The sequence below is a fragment of the Mesoplodon densirostris genome, chromosome 4 (assembly GCF_025265405.1).
Source record: "Mesoplodon densirostris isolate mMesDen1 chromosome 4, mMesDen1 primary haplotype, whole genome shotgun sequence".
Taxonomy (NCBI): Eukaryota; Metazoa; Chordata; class Mammalia; order Artiodactyla; family Ziphiidae; genus Mesoplodon; species Mesoplodon densirostris.
In genome coordinates, this window is record NC_082664.1 from 62,377,133 (window position 1) to 62,397,501 (window position 20,369).

Consider the following 20,369-nt stretch of genomic DNA (forward strand, 5'->3'; position numbering starts at 1 on the left):
CATTTGCTTGAGTTCTGGTCCTGAAAAGGAGTCAGAGCTCCTTTAAAAGGATTGGGAGAGATGGACGAATTTTCATTTAATTTTTCTCCATGTTATTCCACATATGTTAACTATTAAAAGTGTACTGTGTTGATTGAACAGAGGAGTAAATAAAGGTGACATTCACAAAAGTTAATTGTAAGGACTCTACAAAAATTTATCTAATCATTGCCATTCACAGAAGTAAATGCTAATTCTTAAGTTTTTTAAGTTAAGTGATCACTTATTTCAAGGATATGTCTGTGATAGGAGATGAAATAGACAAGGCATCTGAAAAGAATAATTCTAATTTGTGTGTGATTGTGCTGTATCTTTGTGTAATAACTTATAATGTGCAGACACCAGGCCCTAAAGAATTCTGTCTCTATACTGAAGGAGGAAGAAACTGAGACCATTTTTATTTTAACGTTCATTCTTCATCATATCCACAGTGTATTTTAATTTCAGATGGTTCCCTCTTTTCAGAGCCCATAAGTCTCCTTAGAAAAAATGTTCACCTTGGGGAGGTAGAAATCCCACAATGAATCTTACATGATTCTTTTCCTGGTCAAGGAATATTTAAATGAGCTCAGAGGAAAGATGAGTGTTTTGCATTTTACTGCCTTATGCTCTGCATTTCAAAGATAATCCAAATATCTAAAATGTGTTTTCAGTAAAGGACTCCTTGCTACTTGCAGTGTCCTTGAATACCACTGAATGTATCATCAATTTTCTAATACATGTAGCTGAGAAAAAAATCTAACGACCATGAGGCTGTAAAACATAAGTACTCCCCATAGTAAGAGTAAGATAAATGCAGACTCATATTAGTAACACTGGCCTGGAGATATAGCTGTCTGTTGGAGCTTATCGTGTGTTTAATGAAAGATACAATCAGACAAATTAAACTCCATATTTTTTATTCATATCAATGCAATTCTTCTTTAGTCCTATCTTTCTACAAGAGGCCCAGTTGCACCACTGCTGCCCCCTTGTCCACCCTGCCCATCCTTGTTCATAAGGAGAAGAAGAACACAGGTAGCCCACCCACAAAGGGCTCAAGATAAATGGAACGTTGCTGCTGCCCTGGAGAGGGGAAATCGGCTGTCATTGTGTCAGATCACCATTAGTCTTCTATTTTTCTCAGCTAACAACAAGCGTGGTGTGTCTTTTGAGTCTAGAGGCATCTCAGAGCCTTGGTGAGCAGGAAGGTACACAGATAGGGTCCCCTCGCTGGTCCTCACTGCTGGCCCAATGTCAGGGAAAGGCAGGTCTAAATTTCCAAAAAGACCTTTAGAGGAGAAGGTGGAGAGAACAAATAGAACATGAGCTTTGATGGATGTATTTACAGAGCACAGCTCATTAATTAAAGGTTCGTCCAGCCAGTTTATCCAGCCCAGTTAAAGGTTAGTCCAGCCCAGTGTTGTGTAGCCGGGCCCTTTCCCTCACTTCAGTCACATTTGGAGGGTATGGACTGAACTTCCACTGTGTGTCCCATTATTTAGTGTGGTTCTCTCGGGACATTGGTGTTTTGTTCTAAGTGTGTCTCTCTTGTAGACAGTGTGTGGTTATGTTTGGCTTTGTGGTTCAGTAGGAGTCTTTTTTTTTTTTTTTTTTTTTTTTCATTGGAAAAGGCAGACCTTGTTGACGTGACAGAAATGTTTGGTCTTAGTTCTATCACCATATTTTATGTAATGCTTTCTGTTTTTATTATGAATAAAATCTTTTACTTTGCTTTTTACCTAATGATTAACTCTGTGCAGTGTAGTGAATTCTCTACATTTTTAGGCTCATGTATTGATTCCTTATTATGAGCAAGAATTAATTTAAGCTATGTACACTTTTATTAGTGTTTATTCTTATATTTTAAATATGTTTATATTTTTATTTCTTGCTTAACCCATTTAATATCTTTCAACTACTTGGCTATGAAAGATAAACTTACTTGCACTAACTGTCCTTAACTCTCCCTTCTCTTACTAACAGTTGTGATTTTTATCATTTCTGTATTGTTAGGGATTAAGACATTAACATTTTAGTTTGCAATAAAAAAATTTACTATTTGTTTTTCAAGTCCTAAGATTAAATGAATTTAATGATCACAGCCATGCCTTTTTACCAAAAAAAGCTTGTTCTCTTTCACTTTTTCAAGAAGCTCAGGGAATGTATATTCATCATACTTTTAAATAAGTTTATCTCCTGCCTTTATACCTGATCTACATTTTGTCTGGGCACAGAAATCTCAGTTAATCTCGTTTAACTCTCTTTTTTTGAGGACTTTTATAAACACTGCTCTGCTGCCTTTAGGGGACTTTTAGCAGATTCTTATACATTTCAGGATACAGTTATCAGGCAATTAACCCAGAAATTCCACTTCTAGGTATTTACCCAAGTGAAATGAAAACATATGCCCACAAAAAGACTTAGGATATGAGTGTTCATAGAAACTGTATTCACAATAGCCCAAGACTAATGAAACCCCAATGCATGTCAGCGGTAGAATGGATGAACAAGTCATGGTGTATTCACACAATGGAATATTACTCAGCAACTAAAAGGAATAAACCACTGATACACACATCAACATGGATGCATTTCACAGACATCATTCGGAGCAAAATAAAGCGAACATCATCGTGGTCAAATGTAGGTTTTGATATCTTTCCACAGGAGCAACATTGCCCCGAGATCCAGAGACCTAGTTTCTAAGCTTCAGTGTACAAACCAGCTTGTGAAACTCCAATCTTTGGCGAGGGTGGGTTTACTTTCACCATCTATGAAAGGTGATAATATAATAGATGATACTATTTCCACTTTTTTGAGGTTCTGAAATCCAAAGGATTTAGTTATTTGTAGTCAACATGAAGAAACATTGGTCTTCCAATCCTTATCATGTGTGAGTTATAATCTCTAATGACATTCTAATTTTAACACAATGATTTCTAAACCATTGTGTGGAATTGCTACATATCCTAAAAATGAAGAATCCAGGGCTATTAGTGAGTAAGATCAAGTTATATCAGATTCACCAATCTATTTAATTACTCATTTCCTATTAATTATTTGCTTTTTCATTCTAATAATAACCAAGCTTTTCTTATATTTAGTTATTAATTCAATAAATACATATTGAATGTCTACCTTGGAACTGTATACAGGCCCACAAATCTGCTTTATTACTGGTTAGGGAATTGACTTTATTATATCTGTTTTCTTCTTAATGAGACAAGACATATGTAAAAGGTGTCTATTCTTTATAAATGAACTTAAAGTACCCTCCAATTATTATAATCTCTCTACATGCTGAATTCTTCTGTCCTCCAGTGAGGTGTCAATTCATAAAGAAAATTGGGACTCACGGAGGATGTAGCTCTTGGAGAAAAGAAAACAGAAAAGAACATAATAGTAAACATCGCTAAGGATTTTAATGATTTATGAGCCACACACAAAGTCCTATTTATACCCATAATTCATGTATAGGTTATGGTTACTTAGAAGAATTCTATTTACTTTGTAATGGAAATATGCTTGATTCCAACAGTCTTCCATTCAATTAACTGATATTTCCTGCTAAACATTGTGTTTCTTATACAAAAAAACAAACAAACAAACAAACAAAAAGCTTATCATCTGTCTTAAGGATTTCTCAAAATAAGGAAAAGATCTGTAAATACCTTTCTGGGAAATATTTAAGTAAGCATCTAGAGTTTCATGTCTGAAATAATTAGTGTCAAGCCTTCCTTGAATTGAAAAGAGTGACAATGATATACATGGCATATTTGTTCCCAATCCTTCACCCTTTCCTATAATCTCACCTTTTGCCCTTTGACTTTGAGGTTCCTCCTAGCAGGAGTGGAGTATATTTCCCATCCCATTACAGCTGTGAATTGCTTTGACTAATACACTATAGGTAGGAAGACCAGTGTGCCAGTTCTGAGCTAGATCTTTAAGAAGCAGCACAGGAGGGACTTGCCTGGTGGCCCAGTGGTTAAGACTCTGTGCTTCCACTGCAGGGGGCACAGGTTCAGCCCCTGGTCAGGGAACTAAGATCCTACATGCAGCGCAACCAAGCAAACAAACAAATAAAAAGCAGGACAATGTTTCTGTTCACCCACTTGGCACTTCTACCATCGCCATGAGAACAGGCCTCAGATAGTCTGCTGGTCACAGAGCAATAAGAGAATGTGATGCAGGAATACCTCAAGGACCTGCAGACCAGCTACTGGGAGTATATTTGTTTATTGTTGTCTGCCACTGTATATTTTTTAACAACTTTATTGGAGTATAATTGCTTTACAATGCTGTGTTACTTTCTGCTGTACAACAAAGTGAATCAGTTATATGTAAACATATATCCCCATATCCCCTCCTTCTTGCGTCCTCCTCCCACCCTCCCTATCCCACCCCTCTAGTGGTCACAAAGCACAAAGTTGATCTCCCTGTGCTACGTAGCTGCTTCCCCAATAGCTATCTATTTTACATTTGGTAGTGTATATATGTCAGTGCTACTCTTTCACTTCGTCCCAGCTTACCCTTCACTCTCCATGTGTCCTCAATCCACTCTCTACCTCTGCGTCTTTATTCCTGTCCTGCCCCTAGGTTCATCAGAACCATTTTTTTTTTTTAGATTCCATATATATGTGTTAGCATACGGTATTTGTTTTTCTCTTTCTGACTTCACTCTGTATGACAGACTCTAGATACATCTACCTCACTACAAATAACTCAATTTCGTTTCTTTTATGACTGAATAATATTCCATCGTATATATGTGCCACATCTTCTTTACCCATTCATCTGTCGATGGACACTTAAGTTGCTTCCATGTCCTGGCTATTGTAAATAGTGCTGCAATGAACATTGTAATACATGTCTCTTTTTGAATTACGGTTTTCTCAGGGTATATGCCCAATAGTGGAATTGCTGGATTATATGGTAGTTCTATTTTTAGTTTTTTAAGGAACCTCCATACTGTTCTCCATAGTAGCTGTATCAATTTACATTCCCACCAACAGCGCAAGAGGGTTCCCTTTTCTCAGCACCCTCTTCAGCATTTATTGTTTGTAGATTTTTTTGATGATGGACATTCTCACCGGTGTGAGGTAACACCTCATTGTAGTTTTGATTTGCATTTCTCTAATGATTAATGATGTTGAGCATCCTTTCATGTGTTTGTTGGCAATCTATATCTTCTTTGGAGAAATGTCTATTTAGGTCTTCCACCCATTTTTGGATTGGATTGTTTTTTGTTTTGATTTTAAGCTGCATGAGCTGCTTGTATATTTTGAAGATTAATCCTTTGTCAGTTGCTTCATTTGCAAATATTTTCTCCCATTCTGAGGGTTGTCTTTTTGTCTTGTTTATGGTTTCCTTTGCTGTGTAAAAGCTTTAAGTTTCATTAGGTCCCATTTGTTTATTTTTGTCTTTATTTCCATTTCTCTAGGAGGTGGGTCAAAAAGGATCTTGCTGTGATTTATGTCATAGAGTGTTCTGCCTATGTTTTCCTCTAAGAGTTTTATAGTGTCTGGCCTTGTATTTAGATCTTTAATCCATTTTGAGGGTTTTTTTGTGTATGGTGTTAGGAAGTATTCTAATTTCAATCTTTCACATGTAGCTTTCCAGTTTTCCCAGCACCACTTGTTGAAGAGGCTGTCTTATCTCCATTGTATATTCTTGCCTCCTTTGTCAAAGATAAGGTGACCATATGTGCATGGGTTGATCTCTGGGTTTTTATCCTGTTCCATTGATCTATATTTCTGTTTTTGTGCCAGTACCATACTGTCTTGATTACTGTAGCTTGGTAGTATAGTCTGAAGTCCAGGAGGCTGATACCTCCAGCTCCATTTTTCTTTCTCAGGATTTCTTGCTTTGGCTATTCAGGGTCTTTTGTGTTTCCATACAAGTTGTGAAATTTTTTGTTCTAGTTTTGTGAAAAATGCCATTGGTAGTTTGATAGGGATTGCATTGAATCTGTAGATTGCTTTGGGTAGTATAATTATTTTCACAATGCTGATACTTTCAATCCAAGAACATGGTATATCTCTCCATCTGTTTGTATCGTCTTTAATTTCTTTCATCATTTTCTTATAGTTTTCTGCATGCAAGTCTTTTGTCTCCTTACGAAGGTTTCTTCCTAGGTATTTTGTTCTTTTTGTTGCAGTGGTAAATGGGAGTGTTTCCTTAATTTCTCTTTCAGATTTTTCATCATTAGTGTATAGGAATGCAAGAGATTTCTGCGCATTAATTTTGTATCCTGCTACTTTACCAAATTCATTGATTAGCTCTAGTAGTTTTCTGGTAGCATCTTTAGGATTCTCTACGTATAATATCATGTCATCTGCAAACAGTGACAGTTTTACTTCTTTTCCGATTTGGATTCCTTTTATTTCTCTACTTCTCTGGTTGCTGTGGCTAAAACTTCCAAAACTATGTTGAATAGTATTGGTGAGAGTGGGCACTTGTCTTGTCCCTGAACTTACAGATAATGGTTTCAGTTTTTCACCATTGAGAATGATGTTGGCGTGGGTTTGTCATATATGGCCTTTATTATGTTGAGGTAGGTTCCCTCTATGCCCACTTTCTGGACAGTTTTTTATCATAAGTGGGTGGTGAATTTTGTCAAAAGCTTTTTCTGCATCTATTGAGATTATCATTTGGTTTTACCGTTCATTTTGTTAATATGGTGTATCACATTGATTGATTTGTGTATATTGAAGAATCCTTGCATCCCTGGGATAAACCCCACTTGATCTTGGTGTATGATCTTTTAATGTGCTGTTGGATTCTGTTTGCTAGTATTTTGTTGAGGATTTTTGCATCTGTGTTCCTCAGAGTTATTGGTTTGTAGTTTTCTTTTCTTGCGACATCTTTGTCTGGTTTTGGTATCAGGGTGATCTCGTGGCCTCATAGTACGAGTTTGGAAATGTTCCTCCCTCTGCTATATTTTGGAAGAATTTGAGGATAGGTATTAGCTCTTCTTTAAATGTTTGATAGAATTCACCTGTGAAGCCATCTGGTCCTGGGCTTTTGTTTGTTGGAAGATTTTTTTTGTTGTTTTTTTGCAGTACGCGGGCCTCTCACCATTGTGGCCTCTCCCGTTGCGGAGCGCAGGCTTAGTGGCCATGACTCACAGGCCTAGCCGCTCCGCGGCAAGTGGGATCTTCCCAGACCGGGGCACGAACCTGTATCCCCTGCATCAGCAGGCGGACTCTCAACAACTGCGCCACCAGAGGAAACCCCGGAAGATTTTTAATCGCAGTTTCAATTTCAGTGCTTGTGATCGGTCTGTTCATATTTTCTATTTCTTCCTGGTTCAGTCTCGGAAGGTTGTACTTTTCTAAGAATTTGTCCATTGCTTCTAGGTTGTCCATTTTATTGGCATATAGTTGCTTTTAGTAGTCTCTCATGATCCTTTGTATTTCTGCAGTGTCAGTTGTTACTTCTCCTTTTTCATTTCTAATTTTGTTGGTATGAGTCTCCTCCCTGTTTTTCTTGATGAGTCTGGCTAATGGTTTATCAATTTTGTTTATCTTCTCAAAGAACCAGCTTTTAGTTTTATTGATCTTTGCTACTGTTTCCTTCATTTCTGTTTCATTTATTTCTGATCTGAACTTTCTGATTTCTCCTGCTAACTTTGGATTTTTTTTGTTTTTCATTCTTTAATTGCTCTAGGTGTAAGGTTAGGTTGTTTATTTGAGATTTTTCTTGTTCCTTGAGATAAGATTGTATTGCTATAAACTACCCTCTTAGAACTGCTTTTGCAGCATCCCGTAGGTTTTGGGTTGTTGTGTTTTCATTATCATCTGTTTCTTGGTATTTTTTTATTTCCTCCTTGATTTCTTCTGTGATCTCTTGGTTATTTAGTAGTGTATTGTTTTGCCTACATGTGTTTGTATTTTTTACAGTTTTTTTCCTGTAATTGATAACTAGTCTCATAGTGTTGTGTTCTAAAAAGATAATTGATATGATTTCAGTTTTCTTAAATTTACCAAGGCTTGATTTGTGACCCAAGACATGATCTGTCCTGGAGAATGTTCCATGAGCAGTTGAGAAGAAAGTGTATTCTGTTGTTTTTCGATGGAATGTCCTATAAATATCAGTTAAGTCCATCTTGTTTAATGTGCCATTTAAAGCTTGTATTTCCTCATTTATTTTCATTTTGGATGATCTGTCCATTGGTGAAAGTGGGGTTTTAAAAGTCTCCTACTATTATTATTTTACTGTTGATTTCCCCTTTTATGGCTGTTAGCATTTACCTTATGTATTGAGGTGCTCCTATGTTGGGTGCATAAATATTTACCATTGTTATATCTTCTTATTGGATTGATCCCTTGATCATTATGTAGTGTCCTTCTTTGTCTCTTGTAATAGTCTTTATTTTAAAGTCTATATTGTCTGATATGAATGTTGCTGCTCCAGCTTTCTTTCTTTTTTTTTTTTTTTCCGGTATGCGGGCCTCTCACTGTTGTGGCCTCTCCCGTTGCGGAGCACAGGCTCCGGACGCGCAGGCTCAGTGGCCATGGCTCACGGGCCCAGCCACTCTGTGGCATGTGGGATCTTTCCGGACCGGGGCACGAACCCATGTCCCCTGCATCGGCAGGCAGACTCTCAACCACTGTGCCACCAGGGAAGCCCTCCAGCTTTCTTTTGATTTCCATTTGCATGGAATATCTTTTTCCATCCCCTCACTTTCAGTCTGTATGTGTCCCTAGGTCTGAAGTAGGTCTCTTGTATACAGCATATATATGGGTCTTGTTTTTGTATCCATTCAGCCAGTCTGTGTCTTTTGTTTGGAGTATTTAAACTGTTTAAATTTAAGGTAATTATCTATGTATATGTTCCTATTACCATTTTCTTAATTGTTTTGGGTTTGTTATTGTAGGTCCTTTCCTTCTCTTGTGTTTCATGCCTAGAGAAGTTCTTTAGCATTTGTTGTAAAGCTGGTTTTGTGGTGCTGAATTCTGTTAACTTTTGCTTGTCTGTAAAGGTTTTAATTTCTCTGTCGAATCTGAATGAGATCCTTGCTGGGTAGAGTAATCTTGGTTGTAGGTTTTTCCCTTTCATCACTTTAAATATGTCCTGCCACTCCTTTCTGGCTTGCAGAGTTTCTGTTAACCTTCTGTGGTTTCCCTTGTATGTTATTTGTTGCTTTTCCCTCGCTGCTTTTAATAGTTTTTTTTGAATTTAGTGTTTGATAGTTTGATTAATATGTGTCTTGGCTTGTTTCTCCTTGGATTTATCCTGTATGGGACTCTCTGCGCTTCGTGGACTTGATTGACTATTTCCTTTCCCATGTTAGGGAAGTTTTCACCTATAATCTCTTCAAAATTTTCTCAGACCCTTTCTTTATCTCTTCTTCTGGGACCCCTATAATTTGAATGTTGATGTGTTTAATGTTGTCCCCAAGGTCTTTGAGACCTTCCTCAATTCTTTTCATTCTTTTTTCTTTATACTGCTCTGTGGCAGTTATTTCTACTATTTTGCCTTGCAGGTCACTTACCTGTTCTTCTCCCTCATTTATTCTGCTATTGATTCGTTCTGGAGTATTTTTAATTTCATTTATTGTGTTGTTCATCATTGTTTGCTCTTTACTTCTTCTAGGTCCTTGTTCAATGTTTCTTTTATTTTCTCCATTCCGTTTCTGAGATTTTGGATCATCTTTGCTATCCTTACTCTGAATTCCTTTTCTGGTAAACTGCCTATTTCCTCTTGATTTGTTTGGTCTGGTGGATTTTTACCTTGCTCCTTTGTCTGCTGCATATTTCTCTGTTTTGTCATTTTGTTTAACTTACTGTGTTTGGGGTCTCCTTTTCACAGGCTGCAGATTTGTAGTTCCCATTATTTTTGGTGTCTGCCCCCAGTGGGTGAGGTTGGTTCAGTGGTTTGTGTAGGCTTCCTGGTGGAGGGGACTGGTGCCTGTGTTCTGGTGGGTGGGGCTGTATCTGTCCTTCTGGTGGGCAGGACCGCGTCTGGTGGTGTGTTTTGGGGTGTCTGTGAACTTAGCGTGACTTTAAGCAGCCTCTTTGCTAATGGGTGGTGTTGTGTTCCTGTGTTGCTAGTTGTTTGGCATGGGGCGTCCAACATTGGAGCTTGCTTGCCATTGGGTGGAGCTGGGTCTTAGTGTTGAGACAAAGATCTCTGGGAGAGCTGTCGCCGATTGATATTATGTGGGACCATTAGGTTTCTGGTGGTCCATTGTCCTGGACTGAGCCCTCCCACCTTGGAGGCTCATGCCTGACACCTGGCCAGAGCACTCAAGCCCTGTCAGCCACACAGCTCAGAAGAAAAGGAAGAGAGAAAAAAAAGAAAAACAGAAATGAAAGAATGAACAGACAGAATGCTAGGACAAATGGTAAAAGCAAACCTATACAGACAGAATCACACAAAGAAGCATACACATACATACTCACAAAAAGAGAAAAAGGGAAAAAAAAATATATAAAAGGAAGAGAGCAACTAATCCAATAAACAAATCCACCAATGATAATAAGCCTTAAATACTAAACTAAGAAAAACATAAAACCAGAAATAAATTAGATGCAGAAAGCAAACCCCATGTCTACATTTGCTCCCAAAGTCCACCACCTCAATTTTGGGAACATTTGTTGTCTATTCAGGTATTCTTTAGATGCAGGGTATATCAAGTTGATTGTTGGGATTTAATTCACTGCTTCTGAGGCTGCACAGAGAAATTTCCCTTTCTCTTCTTCGTTCGCACAGCTCCTGGGGTTCAGCTTTGGTTTTGGGCCTGCCTCTCTGTGTAGGACGCCCTCAGCAGTCTCTTCCCCTCCCAGACAGGAGGATGTTAAAGCAGCATCTGATTAGGGCTCTGTTGCTCACTCAGGCTCAGGGGAGAGAGGGGTATGGTAGTCATAATTTGTATGTGGGGCGAACCTGAGGTGGCAGAGGCTGTTGTGAAATTGTACCAGCCTGAGGTGCGCAGTGTGTTCTCCCGGGGAAGTTGTCACTGGATCACAGGGCCTTGGCAGTGGCAGACTGCACAGGCTCTGGGGGTGTGTGGATAGTGACCTGCGCTTGCACACAGGATTCTTGGTGGCAGTGGCAGTAGCATTAGCAGTTCATGCCCATCTCTAGGGTCCAAGCTGATAGCTGTGGCTTGTGCCTGTCTCTGGAGCTCACTTAGGCAGTGCTCTACCTTCTGTGGGCACACTCGGAAGGAATCTTCTCTCCTCGCACACCCTGAAACAAAGGTCTCTTGCCTCTCCGGCTGGTCCAGACTTTTTCCCTGACTCTCTCCTGGCTAGCTGTGGTGCACTAACCCCCTTTAGGCTGTCTTCATGCCAACCTCAGTCCTCTCCCTGGGGTCTGACCTCCGAAGCCTGAGCCTCAGCTCCCAGCCCCCATCCACCCTGGCAGGTGAGCGGACAAGCCTCTGGCTGGTGAGTGCTGGTCAGCACTCAGTGGGAATCTCTCCACTTTGCCCTCTGCACCCCTGTTGCTGTGCTCTCCTCCATGGCTCTGAAACTTCCCCCCGGCTCACCCCCTGTCTTCACCAGTGAAGGGGCTTCCTACTGTGTGAAAACTTTTCCTCCTTCACAGCTCTTTCCCAGAGGTGCGGGTCCCATCCCTATTGTCTCTGTTTTTTCTTTTTTCTTTTGCCCTACCCAGGTACATGGGGCTTTTCTTGCCTTTTGGGAAGTCTGAGGTCTTCTGCCAGCATTCTGTAGGTGTTCTGTAGGAGTTGTTACACATGTAGATGTATTTTTGATGTATTTATTGGGAGGAAGTTGATCTCCATATCTCATTCCTCCTCCATCTTGAAGGTCTCCTCTGCCACTGTATTTTGAGAGAGTGGTTTATAACAGCATTATTGTGACAGTAGCTGACTGATTCAGGCAAGAAACACAGATGGCAATATCATCTCCTGAAGTTCATTTTAACAGAACTCCCTCTCAGCTATGATACACAGGTCAAACAGAGGAAGAGGCTTTTAGCATGGAATAAAGGCATTTTTCACCATGCCATGGTATTAAGTTTTTATTTTCTTTAAATAAGTGGTTGCATGACAGCCTCTGAAACCTCCTAATTATTTAGTTCATTCAAAAGCAGCAGACAAGGATCTGTGTGTGTAAAACATATAAATTCTATTGTATTTTCCTATGAAATTACAAAACTATGTAATCCATCTTTGTAGACTATGCCCATGTCCCAGAAATCTGCATGGGTGATCTGACCATTCCAACTGCAGGACAGACACAGTCTTCAAAGGAGACAAATGCAAGTGTGATGAGTAAAACCTAAAAAGACTACCCTATATTTTGGGCACTATAGAAAACTATATGTGTGTGATAGAGGAAAGAGATGGGGACTGATTTTTAATGGAAGGATGTATAGTACACACAGTTCAGCACAACTTAAGAAACAGTTCTGGGGGAACACGAGTTACAGAGGCAAAGAGGAACAAATTGAAAATAAACCATTGACAATCAACAATACATAGACAGGAAAGAAAAAAAAAGATGATAGATGTTGCAAGTAGCTGACTCCTGGTACAGAGACAGCCCACAAGCTTTCGTTCTCTCAAGGCCAAAAGCATGTAGCAAATCAACTTATCTGTGTGGAAGAAAAATGTCAAAAGGGTCAAAATGTCCTCTGATATCCACTTGAAAGGATAGGTGAAGGAGAGGATAAGGTGAGATATGATAGAGGCAGAGACTTAGAGTACCAAAAGAGAAGTACATTGATGTGAGGGAGGGATGGAGGGAAAGATGCCCATGTAAATCTTGTTTCCCATTTAGTGAGAAGGACACTCATTCAGCAGTGTTTATACAGGCAAGGAAGATCACAGAGTCCTTGAGGCAAGGACAAGAGAGCAAAGGTCGTAGTGGGTAGAGGTGAGGAGTGGTCAAAGAGAGCAGGCAAGCTGCAAATAGCTGTTCCAAGCCTGATAAGAATGGAGGACAAATAAAAAAGGAGAAAAGCAAAAACAAATCAGAACACAAAACCTTATTAGTAGTAGAAGCAATAAAAAATATTAGCAACTGTAGATAGTCTGATCTTCTATTTCCCCAGAAAGAAAAGTTCTTGAATCTTTGTGGAACATGTACAATACCCTCTCGAAGGGATAACTGTATTTATTTCATTTTATAAAACATTTTTACATTATTTTCTTTTTGGAATGTAATAATTGTTACATTCAAAAGAATTTTTGTGTCTACACACACACACCTGAATTATAAAGTACAATAATAAAAATGTTTACCCACAGACACACCACCCAGACCAAAGAACCGGAATGTTATAATAATTATGCATCTACCAATGCGCTGTACCCTTTTTCCTTCCCTCTGGCTCTCTCGCATAGATAACCATTTTCCTGAATTTTTTTTGTAGAGATTTTTCATGTTAATGGATAAAATGACTTGTTATTTATTTATTTATTTATTTATTTTTGGCTTCATTGGGTCCTCATTGCTGCTCACAGGCTCCCTCCAGTTGCAGCGAGTGGGGGCCACTCCCCGTTGTAGTGTGTGGGCCTCTCACCGCACTGGCCTCTCCTGTTGTGGAGCATGGGCTCTAGGCACGTGGGCTCAGTAGTTGTGGCATGTGGGCTCAGCAGTTGCAGCACGTGGACTCTAAGAGTGCAGGCCCAGCACTTGTGGCGCGTGGGCCCAGCTGCTCCGCAGCATGTGGGATCTTCCCAAACCCGGGCTTGAACCCATGTCCCCTGCATTGGCAGGTGGATTCCCAACCACTGCGCCACCAGGGAAGTCCCCTTTTTCTTGAATTTTCACATTATTTTTCTGCACCGCGTATACCCAATGAGATTTCTAGGATTTCCCTACCAGGTTGAGTTGAATATATTCCAAAACTTGTTTTTGTTTTTAAACATCAGGAAAAAATAAAAGATCCAAGTCAATTCAATATTTTTACATTTCTTAACCAGCCAGTTTCCCATGGTCCGTTGAACTCTCCTCACCACCCTGGCCCCCTGAATGTCAGCATGATGTGTTGGCATGGCTGCTCTACTCATCTTAACATAAAAGGAGTCTACATCCCAGGTGATCTAATTGGCAGTGCTGAACTCTTCAGATGAGATTTTCATCCCTCATTGGTACCCAGGGAAAGTGGCTTTTGGGAGTCAAGAATATTTATAACCAAAACAAAATGAAGGCTGTTTGTTAAATACTGTATGTATTTGAAAACAGAATGTTTTGCTACATTTGTAGCAATCACGTGTATAAATACAAACATATCCACAAGCCCTTCCTGCCTGCTGTATCCACATTTACTTTGCAAGATTTACAGATACCTGCATTTAAAGCCACCTTTATTTCTACTTTCTGGGACTTAGGTTTTTAAATATCAAATATTAAATGACTAGATTTAATAGTCATTTAACACTTAAATACAGTAATGATGTAGAACTGGGAAAGAACTTCCTTAGCAACTAAAAAGAAAAAAAAAGAAAGGAAAGGGAGAGAGACAGAGACAGATGGAGACAGACACAGAGGGAGAGAGTCTGTGTTATATTTCACTGTAAATCATTCTTCTACTTCTTGATTCACCTAATTCATATAATACTACCTGTTTTGCGCAATGTCAAGGTTTCTAACTTGTATGACTCATTCTCCTTGAGCAAAATAAAATTTTCTACTTTTGTTTACAAAACGTCTTCACCTAGGATAGGCCCAAATATGTTTATATTTTTTTCAAGACTTCACATCTGATAAAATGATCACATTTGCTGTATTTAAAACAAGTCAAACTGTATATAATGCAGTTAATATCATGTATTGTTCTTAAAATAAGAGAGTGATATTTAATACCTAAATAATACAGTGCGTCTTGTCCACTGCAGTAGGCCAATCTCATTTTCATCTCAGAAAAGAGAATGTTACAAGTAGCTATAAATTAATGTTTTCCTTGGAAAGCATCAAATTACATAGTGTCTAAGAAAGTGCTTAGAAATTCTAATATAAATACATATCAGGAATAAATGCATTGCTCTACATAAATGATCTTTTGGGAAATTTCAGAAATGGATATTCTAATAAACTAAATTTTAACTTGATATATTTTTGGTTCAATACCATTAGAAATATCCTGATTGAAAAAAGATACTCTCAGTGATAGGGAACTTTTGAACCCTTTCTCTGATGGAAGTACAGTCGTTGAAACTTCGTATTGGTGAAATATGCAGTAAAATCAGCTGATTAAAAAAATCAAAACTATTTCTCGACATGTGTCCACTTTAACCCACTGTCAGGGCAGAGATTTCTCTCACTGACCTCTATGATGCTCCTGATAGCGAAATACGTTCCCTTCTCACCCCCTTGAAATTTCCCTTAACCACCACCAATCCCTTATTTCATCAGATTGAAGAATTTTTGTCATTATTGTTTTTTAAATGTGTTAAATTACTTGTTCTCTAAATTATGCTCCAGATCATCCAACAGTGAGCTTAAATATCTTAAACTTTACAAAAGACAATTATAGAATACATTACATTGTACAATCAATAAAATACCAGAAAACTCAGCTCTTGATCTTATATTTGAGCTAATGTAATTCAGGAGAAAGGTCTTTATTATTTGCTTTTGTACTTTCAAGGCATTATGGGAATCTATAAATACAATAATTACCTTTTAAATAGCTGTTCCAACTTGAAAGCACAAAATCTGTGATTGAGTTTTGCCAGATAATCAGTGAAAACTGACATAGATTACTGCTACCTCTTTTATTTCATTTGTCAGTATGGTTTGTCACTTAAGCTTTTCATTCTATATTCAGCACATAATTGAATGAAATGTAGTTTAAAATGAAATCTATTCCCGTTTATGAGAACATTCACTTATTAAAGGTTAAATAAAAGTTGAAGAGCGTTGAACTTATCTTGAATACAAACGACTTAGCTTTGACTATTTAAACATTTAAATATTTAATGATTGATTTCCACCAATAATCAAGATTTTCCATGTTCCTAAATAGACAGGCATATATCTTTCCAAAAATTAAGTGATGTGTGACTTACATTGATTTTTTTAGTAGTTTTTGGAATAATTAAATTAATTAATTAATTAATTTGGCAGTGCCAGACAGCTTGCGGGATCTTAGTTCCCCGACCAGGGATCAAACCTGTGCCCCCTGCAGTGGAAGCACAGAGTCCTAACCACTGGGCCACCAGGGAATTCCCTGGAATAATTTTAGAAAGTAATTTAGATAATCTCTTACTAGTTCTGCAATCTTTGTGTTCATATACATATATAAAAATTAGAAAATCTGTTACTTTCTTTTGTACTTACTATCATATGTTAGTTAAATTAATGTAATATATTCTTAGTGTTTTTTCTTAGTTTAAAAACATAACTGGGGCTTCCCTGGTGGCGCAGTGGTTGAGAGTCCGCCTGCCGATGCAGGGGACACGGGTTCGTGCCCCGATCCCGGAAGATCCCACATGCCGCGGAGCGGCTGGGCCCGCGAGCCATGGCCGCGGAGCCTGTGTGTCCGGAGCCTGTGCTCCGCAACGGGAGAGGCCACAGCAGTGAGAGGCCCGCGTACAGCAAAAAAAAATAAAAATAAAAAAAAAAAATAAAAACATAACTGAAGGAAGATTAATGGATGATTTTTAAAATCCCTTAGAAAGAAATAATAGTAAGCTTCTTTCATTGGGAGTTAATGTTTCATGCTACTAGGAATCCAAATCTACCTTTCTTTCTACCTTATGAATTTTCCTTCTGATAACTTTGCATAAAATGGATTTGGGGAAAATATAGTCATATTTAATCCAGAAAGGAATGAATGACATTCACATAGTTGAGCAAATTAAAATTACAGAACTTGTTTTATTATTGTGCATCTCTCGGAATACAGGGCCCTGAAATAATTTTCACATTTAGTCAAACTACTGCTTGAGAGCAGTAATTAAAACATGTGAATGCATCATCTTTAATTATATCTAATTTGTATGTTGCCTATAAACACTGTTGAGACAATCTCAATTGGGATAGAGTAACGCATATTTAAAGTAGTATCCATAATTTCAGAAATTTTAGACTATAATAATACTTGTTACGTAGACAGTGTTTACAAACTAGCCTTATTTAGAGAGGAAATACATAAGAATATCAATAAACAATGTGCAGGTTAAGAAATCTTCCTGGGGTATTAGCAAAGAATCACCTCTTAGATACACTGATGTCAAAGATTTTTTTCTTTTTTCACTGATAAATATAAAGCCATTTTGAATTAACATGACATTTTCCTTTGCAAGAACTCAAAAGACTTGCCATTGTTGTTTCAATAATATTCTTGTGGGAAGTAGATAGGGGAATTTTAAATGTCTAGAATTCATTTTTTTATGGTAAGTGACTTAGAATCAGAACTAGTGTTCGAAGGACACTTGGACAACATTGTGCCCTATATTCCCCCTCAGTGTCTCTGATGGGTAGGCATTTGTTCTCTCCTTAAATATGAAGAATGACAGGGAACTTACTTCTTCACAAGACTCTTCATTCACTTGTGATTTGGGCTGATTGCAGTTGCTCCAAAAAACTCCTCTCTCCATTAAGACATTATCTACCTCTTTATGACTTTTCAGTCATTAATCTTAACTTTGACTTTCAGAGCCATACATTAAGATTTACCCTCCAAGCCTCTCCAGAGGCTTTGTGCTCTAGTGGAAAGAAAACTGACCACAAACCAGCACACCTGGGGTCAGCCCCAGTTGCACCACTTTCAGCTGTGGGACATTAGGCAAGTGGCAACTCTGTGCCTCAGTTTCTTCATCGATAGATTAAGAATAATGATGCATGTCTACTCTCCCTCCCTGAGTTAGACAGCTATTATAAAAATCAAATAAAATAGCCTATGGAAAATATTTCTTTCTGAAATATAGAACGCCAAGCAAGTAGGTTATTGTTTGCATTAATAGTTCTTCAACTCACATTCCCCTCTAAGTCTTCCCTTCTCTAGGGCAAACATTCCATATATCCTTTACTATTCTCTGTGGATTTATGCTTTTTCACCATTTTAAAGCCTCTTTGGTTTGTCAGTGTTTCTGTTCAGATGATTTCCAGAAGGATGACAGTGCTGGGTGCTTATGTTTATTTTGTCATTTAATCCTCAAAACATCTATTATTATCTCAGACAAAAAAACCAAGGCTTAGAGGGCTTAGAGGATGTGTCACTCAGCTAAGCTGTGGTAGGGCTGATATTCTAACTCAAGCCTGACTTCAGAGCCTGCACTCTCAATCCGACGTGATCGTCTGTGCTTGCCATAGGTATAGTGCCGTCATTTTTTCTTTCATTCAATGTTTGATAATTGAGTACATTGCTCTAGATACTGGGATATATATATATATATATATATATATATATATATATATATACATATGTATATATATGTTGACAGGGCAGAGATTGTGTCCTTAAAGAACTGTCCACAGTGTAATAAAGAAGTTAGATAAGGAAACAAATGATTGTCAAATGCAACGTGGTAAATGTCATAACGGGGATGAGAACAACCACACTATTATCTCCTTGTCTGAGCGCTCTGTTTTCACTGAGGCAGCTGAAGATTATTTTATTTTATTTTTTCATTTCATTTCATTTTAAAACATTTGTCAACTAGCACCAGGCTGACAAAGTCATGGCAGTATTCACACAGAAGGCAGAATGGCCCTCACCAGGCACATCATTGAAGGGACTAGTGAATCACAGAGAGGGTTAAACAGGCGAGCTGTAATGTGCTTTCAGACTTTCAGGTTCTAAGAGCTTGAGCTAGAGTCAAATAAATCCTGAAGTCATATTTACTTACACTAATATTCCACAACCCTACACATCTGCAGTTGATTGTTTAGAAGCTAAGTGCAAAACTTGACATTTTTCCCTTATGAAATTCCTCCCTGTCAGATGTACTTTGATGTGCTTTCAGAAACTGCTTTTATCATCCAGCATGACGGCTCTCAAGTCCAACCTTGTGTCTTCTGTAAATGTTATCTGCATGCCCTCTTTGTCCTCATTCATCCAACAGAATTTATTAAGAATTTGCTCTGGGTCAGGTGCCATGCTGATGCAGGTAGGAGAGGGACTCTCAGATCAGTTAATGGAAAAGTAAAGTATCATGGTCAGTGCCATAATTGAAAGATGCACAGGGAACTAGGGGAGCACAGAGAAGGTGGCGCCCATTCAAGGCTGGGGGTGGAGATGGGACAAAGCGGAAAGACTGCCTGGCTTGGTTTTGAGACATATATAGAGGTGGGAGAAGGGGGGAAACAGAGGAGCAGCCTGTGCATGGTGGGGAGCATGGGGAGGGTGGAATTTAAGGGAGTGTAAACTCATTCAGCAGGGCTGTAGTATGGGAAGTAAGGGGGAAATAGAATGATGCTGGACGGGTCTTTCAAGAGCCACTGAATGAAGCTCACCAAGCAAACCGCAACTGAGACCTGACTCCAGACTCACATCAGCGAGCCCCTTTGTGAGTTAGGCCTGGTCTTTTGGACAAAGGACTGTACCATTTACTCATGCTCAGTGCTGTTGTATAGGTCAAGAAGAGGAAGGAAAGGATAATGAAGAGGAGCAGAAGAAGAAGGAAAGGAAAAGGGACTTCTGACTACAAAGTGTAAAAATACAAATCTGTAAGGGACACACTTCAGGCAATAGAGAGAGTGCACCCTAAATGTCAAAAATGGGAGGATTATCTGGGAGGGTGCCAAACTCAATCTTGAAGCAACAGCTCAATTCTGCTTCTAAGAAGCCTTACACATTGTGTATGTTTATTTAAAATAAGGTAAGAAACTAGAAATAGATTCACTATGGCAACTAACCTACCCCAATGTAAAAATAAATTCTAATGACAGCCTCTTATAGGTAATCTTGCTCAATTGGTAAAATTATAGGAAAGCCAATCCTGTGCTAAACTCAGTTAATTTTTTGATGAGAAATGACGGGAAAATCTTTAGAAAACATGATGAAGAAAGCTAGGGACAATTTTTAACATCGATCATTTATCCTAAATTCATCAATTGCAATGTATCCCTAATAATAAATTGTCACCAAGATGTCTTGGTTTATTTACATTTTCCAGGCATTGTGGCAATTAGGTAGAATCAAAATTAATTAGACAGTTTAAAAGCACTTGAGTAGATTCGTAATAAACCTGGCTTCTACTACCACATAACCTATGGGACTGCCCTAAAGTTTTATTCAAAGGAAACATTGAAATTTAAAGAAGACTTCAGAAATTCCTTATCTTCTTTATTTATTTGAGTTTTTCCCAAGGTGCTTTCCTCCAGAAATTCCCGGCAATTTCACCCTCCACTTAATAACTGCTTGGCACTAATATCATAAAGTCTTATATATATGTTTTTTTTTAATCTTGTATATGAGCA

General features: G+C 38.4%; 1 long non-coding RNA gene across 1 annotated transcript in view; it reads right to left on the reverse strand.

The window, feature by feature from the left end:
• Window positions 1–956: 956 nt before the first annotated feature.
• Window positions 957–20,369, reverse strand: part of LOC132489239 (uncharacterized) — a 120,351-nt gene continuing 100,938 nt past the window's right edge. The window contains exon 3 of the long non-coding RNA XR_009531850.1: window positions 957–1,309. This is a non-coding gene — a long non-coding RNA (uncharacterized LOC132489239). The remainder of the gene's footprint in view (window positions 1,310–20,369) is intronic.